We start from the raw sequence: 10,736 nt of genomic DNA, 5'->3' as shown, positions 1-10,736 counted from the left end.
AACAAATTCACAGTTTAGCGTTCAGCTCTTCATTGTAAATTATGTTTACTAAATCTCAGAAGCAATACAGTGAAAAAGAAGATAAAAACATAAATAAGGCTAGATTGTGTTATTAAACTAGATCCTGTCAACATAAATTGATAGGGGGAAAATACATATTTTTTTTAGTGTACAATTATGTTAGAAAATTTGATCGCTAATGGATTTCTGTATTCATATCAAGGTCATATGGGCAATTGTTTATGAGTAATCTGAAATCTCTTATAGTCTCTTCCAACAAGTTTTATAACATCTATTTATGTGAGACATTTTTCCATTTCAAATGTTTCTCCCTCATCGTTTTTTTCCATAAGAGCAATGTGCTACATTTTGTTAATTTTGCACTTGTTTTCAAAACCCTCCTTTATTTGACTGGAGAGCTTGCAATTAACCCACTTCTCTCTATTGAGAAGCATCTTTATAATAACAGCTTTCCTGGCAGAGCTTTTGTTAGGCAGATTTTAAAATCAAGAGCCCATCAAGGTTGGAAAAAAAAATCCAGTCATATTAAAGTTCAGCAAATCTCTTTCAAGGTCATGTCCCTTAAGGTTATGGAGTTTTTCTTCCTGTTGAAAAGATCGCTGAGTTCCTTTTCCCCACTTAAAAAAAAAAAAGTAAAACAACACTGTTACCTGTTTTACCAAATATTGAGAGAAAGATGGAGGTTTTACGGTGAAAGGACAAGAGAGATTTTTTGAAGCTTGACTGTAGGAAGGGCTAGACTTTTGTCAACTGCCCTACAGACCCATTCATAGCCAGGGCTGGCCAGCCATCCAGCTGCATGAAAGAGCTTAACAGTCAAAGGGCATGGTAATTCCCTCCATCTGCCTTTTCTTTCTTCTGAGGCGAAATCTTCACCTGGTGTTTTTGATTCATGTGTCCTAATTATGATGGCTGCCATCAGCAGCCCTGTGGGGGACACCACAGACTCGCTGAGCCCACAGAGCACGCTGAAGCTTGTTAAGCAACCATGTCAGCCTGATTTTAGGGCCCATTTTGCAGCTCTCCACAGGCCTATCTAAAAGCATCAGGAATCTCAGCCTTGCAGGACAAGTGCATTGTCTTTCTAAATGTCTCTTCCTGATAAGCAAATCCAAATATGGTTCATTCACTGTGGCTTTGAAGGCACAGTGGGGAACTTGGCCTGCATGGTGGATACAACAAAATGCTTAATATTATCACTTGGTATAGAGCTAAAGAACTCAATTTCCAATTCCAATATAAAAACCTTTGCTCCCCAGCTATGATCAAGAGTTTGAAATTTAAATCAGGAGTCTTGAAAGCTATTCTAACTCTCAAAAGGGCTGGCTTTCCCATACATACAAAGAAGAAAATGCTGTGCTTGCATTAGGATCTGAATCAGAAAAAGCACACATCATTTCAGAAAATGTAATACTTGCCTCTTTCAATTGAAATGCTGTTGAGTATCTTCCACGTTTTCAATTCATTTGTTTTATTGTATTTCCCATTATTTAGATTATGATTAGAACTGGTCCCATAGTCCTTTTTTATTACTTTATATACCTCCTATTGTTTTCGTATTTCCACACTAATAGCACCTGGCAACATCCAAAATGTTTGATTTTATTTTCATGGAAGTGTAAAAACAGCATCAGAAATAAACTTAGCGACATCTTTAGCATCCCACACCCCCTTGCCTCTGTATATGACACATTGTGAATCAATGTGTTTAGCTGTCCTCCATATGAATGCCAAAGTGGGACCTTCCTTCCTTATTCATGTGTTATTTTGAAGAATGTTCTAGTTCTGTTTAGCATAGTGGAAAAATAAAGAAAGCTTAGTTGATACAAGAAAGTTCCACTTAGGAACTGAAACCTAAAATCGTGTTCAATGATTTGCAAGTGGCAATTCAAGGCTTTTCAGAACAACTCTTCACAGGCTGTGGTTCTTATCCCTACCCCCAATCTCAAGTACATTACACAGGGATTCACAGAAGAAACTCAATCACCAGTTTGCAAAAGAATTGGAGTTGGCAAATTGTTCCAAAGTTAATACCTAAACAAACAGTAACCTGTAAGTCCTTGTATAATTGGTTACTCTGGTAGTTTCTGTAGGCAGAGAATCATTACTTGCATTCTCTCTGTTGGTTTCTTATCCTTCATTGTTCACTTCGGCCCAAATGAGAATACGTGTGATGTGTTGGATCCAGACTCTCAGGGGGATTGGGGTGGGAGGGTGGCATCTGATGCAAGTGGCTGAGTTATTGAGTCATCTCCGAGTTGTTGATGCATCTTGGTCATGTCGATGTTGAAAACCAGTGTCACATCAACTGATAAGTCAGAAGACATATAATAAACAAAGAGATAGACAACTAAGTAAATATTACATTTTTCCAATCATCAATTCCTGTCACATTTACTCCTAAATATTTCTCAAACCTGTCCTGACCATAACTACTCTCATCAAGGCATTCATCACTGCTTGATGCTGCTTCCATTTCCCAGCAGGTCTTTATGTGCCTAGCCTTTCCCCTTTATTTATTTATTTATTTTATTTATTTGGCTGTGCAGCTTTCAGTATCTTAGTTCTCCAACCAGGGATTGAACCCCTGCCCCCTGCAGTGGAAGGACAGAGTCATAACCAGAGTACCACCAGGGAAGTTCTCTTTCCCCTTTAGATTCATCTTCCAAATTGGCACCAGAACAATCTGAATTTAATGCCAACCTACCATGTCATTTCCTGTTTAACTCCTTTGGTGACCACAACCTATTCCCCATCTACCTTTTCCGTCTTCACTCTCCCTGTCCACCTGCTGCTCCATACATACTTTAAACTCAAACAACCTCAAGGAGGCTGATATGACCCAGAGTAAGTAGATTAGGCTTATTCACTTTTGCTGGCTCCCAGCAGTGAAAATCAGGTTTTATCGCCACTGTGTTTTGCTTCTTTAAGTTGCTAAGTCATGGACCAACTATTTGTGACCCCATGGATGGTAGCCTGCCAGGTTCCTCTGTCCATGGGATTTTCCAGGCTGGAATGGGTTGTTATTTCCTTCTTCCTTTTAGACAGCTTATATTCATCTACTGTTGTATTAACAATCATGCAGCAAAGCTTTACTGAGCACTTATCGTGTAATAGGCACTGCACAAAGTCTTAAAGGCATGAGTGTATCCTCAAAGATCCCAGAGACAGACTTCTAGGCAGATAGTTACAACAAATGGGCTAAATGAAGACATGTACAGGGAGGTCCTGCTGGGGGACCTTATGAGAGTTTAGAATCTGAAAGGGTAGAGAAGAGAAAATATGCAGGAATAGCTTTATAGAAGGGAAGAATCTTAAGGAGTGAATAGAAGTTATCCACAAGTAGGCCATGTATTATTTCAGGTATTCAAAACAGAGAGGAACATTTGAGAAAGTGTCAAGGTACAAAACAGCATAGCACACAGAAAAAGAATAGAAATTGGAAGTGAACCTGGAGAGACAGATAAGATGCCTGTTGAAGAGGTATTAAATGTCATGTAAAAGATAACTTTAGATGATAAGAAATCACAGAAAAACATAACCTGGATATGACACAGGTTAAGTGTCTGTTTCAGATAGATCACTTTGGTACCTGTGCAGAGGGTGGATTCAATGAAGAAAGCATAGAAGCTGGAAGACCCAGCAGGAGGCCATTGTCGTACTGAGATGAGAGACCATGGAAGTCTAAATGTAGGGAGAAAAAGGAGTAAAGTGCAATTGGGAATATTTCACATTGGACTGGATATAGTCTATGAAAGAGACAGAGACGTCAGAAATGGTTTACTGTCATCATGGGTGATAGAGAGATGCAGATGTCAACAACAGAGAAAGAATCAAGAAGTAGGAGTGTGTTACTATTAAAAACAGGAGTTACTTCCAAGTTCTTATTGTCACATATGCTCCTTATAGTCAATCATTTCTATAATTATGCCTCATAGAAATGTATACCTTTCTGAATACATCAAAAGTGGATTAGACAGTCACAAGGTCCAGGACTCAAGCAAAGGAGATACAACACCTGAAATAGACAAGTGTCTTCTCCTCACTAGAGGGCACTTTCACACATACCACAGTGCAAGGTACAAAGAAATAAACACTGCAGGAAAGACACAAAGGAAGATGTGGAGAGGTCAGAGGAAGCCTGGTTACTTTCCACTGGGAGTTCAACAGGAATAATGGATAAGATGATATTTGAGGAGGTCCTCAGAGCTTATATAGAACTTTGACAAGTGGAGATGAGCCTGAGGAACTTCTGGGCAGAGGGAACAGTACAGATGGCTATTGTAATGAGCTTGGAGGAAGGAAATGGACTCACACATTAGGAGTGTGGGGTGACATGAGTAGCAGTAAATCAACAGGATTACCTAATTCTTATACTTGTCCAGGAGGGGCAAGAAACAGGTCCCAAAAGGATACCATCTGGATGCACAGTGGGAACACATTTGAAAACAAGACTGTGAGCAGTTTGGGATCTTTCTAAACCAGTGATGTTGGGTGTAAGTTGACAACCACAGCTGTGATGCAGGTGCAGCAAGTCCCATACCTACAAACAAGTTCCGTCCGAGAGAGTGTGTGTAGATCCAATTTGTTCGTAAGTTCAACAAAGTTAGCCCAGGCTAATAACTAGCTATATAGTAAAGTACTGTAATAGCTTTATAATACTTTTCAGACAAATAATTGTTGTTTAGTCACTAAGTCATGTCCAACTCTTTGCAACCTCATGGACTGTGTAGCCCTCCAAGATCCATGGAATCTTCTAAGCAAGAATGCTGGAGTGGGTTGGCATTTCCTTCTCCAAAGAAACTTCCTGACCCAGGGATCAAACCTGTGTATCTATCCTGCACTGGGAGGCAAATTTTTTTACCATCTGAGCCACCTGGGACATGAAAAGTACAGCAACAACAAAAAAGACATTTTTAATCTTACGATGCAGTACCCTGAAAAGTATAGTACTACAGTATAACAGCTGGCGTACTGGGGCTGGCATCAAGTGAACAAGCAAGAAGAGTTATTGACCGGAGGAGGCAGAGGTGGTGGGAGATGGTAGAGCTGAAGGATCATCAGCAATAGGAGACAGAGGAGCTGCAGTTTCACTCACACCTGAAGTTGTTTGCATCTTTGAAAGTTTGCAACTTGAAGGCTTGCGTGTAGGGGACTTGCTGTGTTTATCCTTCATTGTTGCAGAACCTTTCCATCAAGTCTTAGCTAGAGAGAGGAATCACTTTTAAATCTTAAGAGCCTTTCACATCTATAAGGGCAAGAATGGATATAATACAATACAAATACCACCCTTTGTATTCTTGCTAAGTCATTTTGGAAGTTATGCTGTCGTACTTGGGGGGTTGGTTTATTGTAGGGAGATGTGGGAAGGAGGAGTCCCACGGGGCCACTGCTCCATCCTGGGCACCGCTGGAGCACTGCCCCCCTCAGCTGTCTGCCTGCGTGAGCCCCACCCTCCCAGGACCCACAGAGCACCCAGGCCAACAGGCTTTTATGATCTCAAATTCCATCCCCTCCCCTGTTCTTTGTAAGATTCCGTTTTTATCTTTTTTTTTTTTTTTTTTTTTTTGTTACTCCCTTCCTCCTAATCCTAAAAGAATTCTATGGAGCTTGCTGGCTGTGGAGGTGACCCCATGCTCTCCATGGTAAACGTTCCTTTCACAGTGCTGAACTGCAGGAAAGATGGAAGGGCTGAGCACCTGGGGAGACAAGGACGCCCCAGGGGAACAGAGTCGTCCAGACTCCAGACCCTGCTCTGAAGGCCAACGTCTCCAGCCCTCTCATCCATGCCAGCCCACCTGTCCTTCCTCTCCTTTCCTCCCATTGTTTGTGATTTCTGTCTCAGTGTGTGAGACTCGGAATTGACCTGACTGATTCAGCCCTTCAGTAAAATATATACAGATAAGGATATGCATTTTTAGTTTAAGTTTTTACTGGTGTATAATTGCTTCACAATGTTGTATTCGTGTCTGCCGTGCAACAGTGTGAATCAGCTGTCTATACACATATATCCCCTCCCTCTTGAGCCTCCCGCCTCCATCCCACTCATCTAGTCACCACAGAGCCTCCAGCTGAGATTCCTGTGCTTTAGAGCAGGTCCCACTAGCTATCTAATTTACACTTGAGAGTTAACATATGTTCATCCCAGTCACCCATTTGCTTTGCCTTCTTCTCCCCTGCTTTTGTCCACAGGTCTGTTTTCTGCAAATGAGTCTCTATTCCTGCCCTGGAAATAGGTTCATCTGGACCATTTTTTTAGATTTCACATATTTGTGTTAATAGATGATATTTGTTTTTCTTTCTGACTTACTTCACTCTGTATGACAGACTCGAGGTCCATCCACATATCTTCAAATGACTCAATTCATCACAGCACTCTTTACAATAGCCAGGACATGGAGACAACCTACAAGTCCAGCGACATATGATACTCACTATTCTAAAGGAGATCAGTCCTGGGTGTTCTTTGGAAGGAATGATACTAAAGCTGAAACTCTAGTACTTTGGCCACCTCATGCGAAGAGTTGACTCATTGGAAAAGACTCTGATGCTGGGAGGGATTGAGGGCAGGAGGAGAAGGGGACGACAGAGGATGAGATGGCTGGATGGCATCACTGACTCGATGGACGTGAGTTTGAGTGAACTCCGGGAAATGGTGATGGACAGGGAGGCCTGGCATGCTGCAATTCATGGGGTCGCAAAGAGTTGGACACGACTGAGCGACTGAACTGAACTGAACTGAGTTTCTCCCATCATAGTATACATAGCAAGTTGTGGCCTTGAATTTAGTTCCTAGGCATTCACAAGTAAACTCTGCAAAAGAAACTGGGAACAAGAAAGAAAGAAGACACACTGTATCTGAAGTGTCTGAATATGTGTTTTCAACTCATAGCCGTAGGCTTTCCAGTGACCATTTATTTTTAATGAAGTAACACTAGTACAAGTGAAAATGCAAGTGAATGTTTTGCTGTTGCCATACATTGTTTGCTAATGTCGGAGCTTCTCTCTGGCATAACCATAGGGTAGCCTTGATAATATTTTGATAAGAAGCAAAACTATGAGGCAATAACCCTATCTATGTTTTGTGACCGTGAGGATAAATTTGGAACCAGCATTTTCTCTGTATTTTCTCTGGGAGACTTTTATGGTTCACAAAGAAAATAGGGGAAATAAATGATAATATCTCCATTTTGCAGCAATTCTCACTGTTTCATCTTTTACTGCTATTTATTCTCTTTCTTTTTCATTTTCCTTCCCCTCTTGAAAAGAATATGTTAAAGCATATATCAAGCTGAGGAGTCTGTACAGAGTTTTGTTTTCTGTTAAGAATCAGAATTCTAGAACTTAGGCAGAGATAGTACAAGAGCAAAGACTTAACCAACTCCTCATTTTACAAAAGAGGAAACTGAGACACAGCAAAGAGAAGGAACTTGTATCTGATCAGAGCTGAGACTGAGTTGGAAGCTCATGGTGGCTGTGTATTGGGCTTCTCCCAGCACTGAATAAGTGTCATGGGGTTTGGGAAAGACCCTTGTGAGTCACACAGGGTAAAAAGACTTAAACACCCACCTTCTCTTCTGAATTCTAAACGTTTTGAGGTGTAATCCTTTCTCAAGGTCAAGAATCAATTCAAGCTGATGCAGCTCTGTTGTTTGATTGCTTCACATTCTGGATCCCAAGACATTTTTAAATTATTATTTTTTTGCTTCTGTTTCCCTTCTTACAGATTCAGGTTAGTGTGTATTATGTTGCTTTGTTGGGCTGTTATTAGACATCAAAACTGGCATAAATCCAGAGGCAACAGATTAGAAATATTGACTTTTCTCTTGGGCTAATTAAAACTATGGTATGTGAGTTAACACATGTAATTTTAATTTTATAACAAATGTAACAGTGCATGCTGAGAAGATCCCTGGAAATATAAGAAAAGAAAACCTTTCTAAATTGTAAGAATCAAAAAAAGATAGAATGCAGAAGGATCAGCTTGTTTCTTTGCACAGGGGTAAACCCTAAACGGAGAAGGCAATGGCACCCCACTCCAGTACTCTTGCCTGGCAAATCCCACGGATGGAGAAGCCTGGTAGGCCGTAGTCCATGGGGTTGCTAGGAGTCAGACACAACTGAGCGACTTCACTTTCACTTTGCACCTTCACGAATTGGAGAAGGAAATGGCAACCCATTCCAGTGTTCTTGCCTGGAGAATCCCAGGGACGGAGCCTGGTGGGCTGCCGTCTCTGGGGTTGCACAGAGTCGGACACGACTGAAGCGACGTAGTCGTAGTCGTAGTCGTGGTCGTAGTAGTAGTAAACCCCTAAAAGGTCTTCCTTGATGTCTTAGATGGTAAAGAATCTGCCTGCAATGCAAGAGACCTGGTTCGATCCCTGTGTCAGGAAGATCCCCTGGAGGAGCAAATGGCTCCCCACTTGCTCCCCACTCTAGTGTTCTTGGCTGGAGGATTCCATGGACAGAGGAGCCTGGTGGACTACAATCCATGGGGTTGCAAAGAGTCAGACACAACTGAGCGACTAACACTTTCACTTTCACTTTTTCCAACCCCCTAAACCAATTTAGAAAGCCACTTAGGCACTATTTTCAATAGAAATATATATATTGGAAGACTCTTTTCCCAGTAGCAAGTGTAACATCCTTAGGAACAATAATTCCTCAAGGGAGACTGTATAACTGCATTACTTATTTCTCAGTTTTGGAGCAGCAGCAATTAGATAAACTTAAAACCAGTGGCTATAATCCTCAAGGTTGGATCTGATTAATAAAGCAAGTGATAGCCTGCTGATTCTAAAATAAAAAGCTAAATAAATATATGTTGCCATGATCAGCAATAAAGTAATAAGCAGTTTGCAATAAATGTGATTGGCATAAAACAATGTAGAAACTAATGTCGAATGCACTCAGGAAACAGCTATTGCTGTCAAGTTTGCAAAATAGGATGGTACTTCCACAAATGTATCTACAATTTAAAACGATTGAAATAGGTTGACAGATAAGCTCACAAATTATTCATGCAGTATTTAAATTGTGTACCTAACTCCTCAATAGCATATTTATTTAATCAAAGCATGATCATTTCTGACAATTACTTTTATAAACTTTCATGAAATATACCAGGAAATATCCGCAGACACATATTAGTTAAATCATGTAAGCAGCAAAGAAAAGCTGACACAGCTATTCAGAGCAGCAAAGGAACAGATAGAGTTTAGCACATTAAGACACTGCCAAATGGTTCCTTAGCTGGTAAATGCCTGGGATAATCACAGATGAGTAAAAAGGAAAGCTTGGGGAGGTTATTAAATTTTACTGCTAGGATATAAGTCTCTAACATGGCATGCTTTGACTAGGTCTATAGATTTTCCAGAAGAAAACTGAATGCACTCTATCTGGGTGAATGAATCAGAAGCAGCATGTCTATCAGGAGTTTGAAAATTTGCAAGCCCTCAGGAGCTGGCAGATAAGGCCACTGAGTGGAGTAGGGACAGGCAAACAGGAAAGCACTTGCCCAGGATTTTAAAGACAGCTGATGGGGGCCTTCCCTGGTGGTCCAGTGATTAAGACTCTGTGCTTCCAATGCAGGGGGCGCAGGGGGTTCTATCCCTGGTGGCGGAACTAAGATCCCATACACTGAGCAGTGCAGCAAAAGAAAAAAAGGGGGGTCAGCTGATGGAGTCAATTATTGTTGTGCTAGAACGCAAGTGCAGGATTGCCAGATCTAACGTTCCCAGAAGAGCTAGAGATTAAGATTTCCCTGTGAGATACACATATTTTTCATTGCTGGCAACTAAGTTATTAAAAACCACAAAACAACAATAATACCTGTGCAGAACCACCTGTTTGCAGGACCCTACAGTGATAGACACAGGGTATCTATATATTCCATGTAGCCTTTTCATGATCACAGTTGAACAATTTATGGCCAAAACCATTTTGGAAGCAATCAGACAAAAACACCAGCCCAACCATAGTAGGGTTTGGACTTGGGTGAAATAAAATATTTCTTTGAACTTAAAGTTGGTTGACTACAATATGGCATACAGGGAACAATTCAGGTAACTGTGATCATTCTGTTTTTTTTTTTTTTTTTTTTCTGTCAAAAGGAAATACTTGTAGCACCTACCTTTTAGGCCATTGTGAGGATTAAGTGAGTTACTTCTATCAAGTGCTTAGAACAATGCCTGACATATAGTAGGTTCTCAATAAATGCCACCTGTGAATGCTCTTACCATTATGCATAGAATGGAGGCATGTTCCTGGAATGTTAAATGCAAGATGGTGTTTCCAGAATGTGGCAATTCATTGAGAAGCCTCTTGCAATGTAACTGTTCCCAAGGGAAAATAATAGCAAGATATCCTAGCCATTGTGTTATGGAGAGATGGGAAGCAGTTCAGAGGGTAGAAGAAATATTTCAAGGTTACAATGAAGCACAGTTCTAATAATCTTTTTTTTATTTTTTTGACACAAAGGTAATTATCATAGTAGGCTGACTTGACATGCAATCGTGGGAAATGATCAAGTTGTGTATGTATGTATGTCTGGAAGTGTCTTCAGCTTTTTTCTGATCTTTTGGGAAAAGATCTTTTTTTTTTCTGTTGGTTTTCTCTAAGACCCTTTATGAGACTGAGAGACAGAGATAAATAGAGACAGATGCTGCAAAGCCAGTGAAGTCTGCAGTTGTGCACAAAAGGAAAAGTTCTCTTGC

This window comes from Bubalus kerabau, chromosome 2 (genome assembly GCF_029407905.1).
Source record: "Bubalus kerabau isolate K-KA32 ecotype Philippines breed swamp buffalo chromosome 2, PCC_UOA_SB_1v2, whole genome shotgun sequence".
Lineage (NCBI taxonomy): Eukaryota > Metazoa > Chordata > Mammalia > Artiodactyla > Bovidae > Bubalus > Bubalus kerabau.
The sequence above is the reverse complement of the archived record's forward strand: the minus strand, read 5'-3'. Positions refer to the sequence as shown.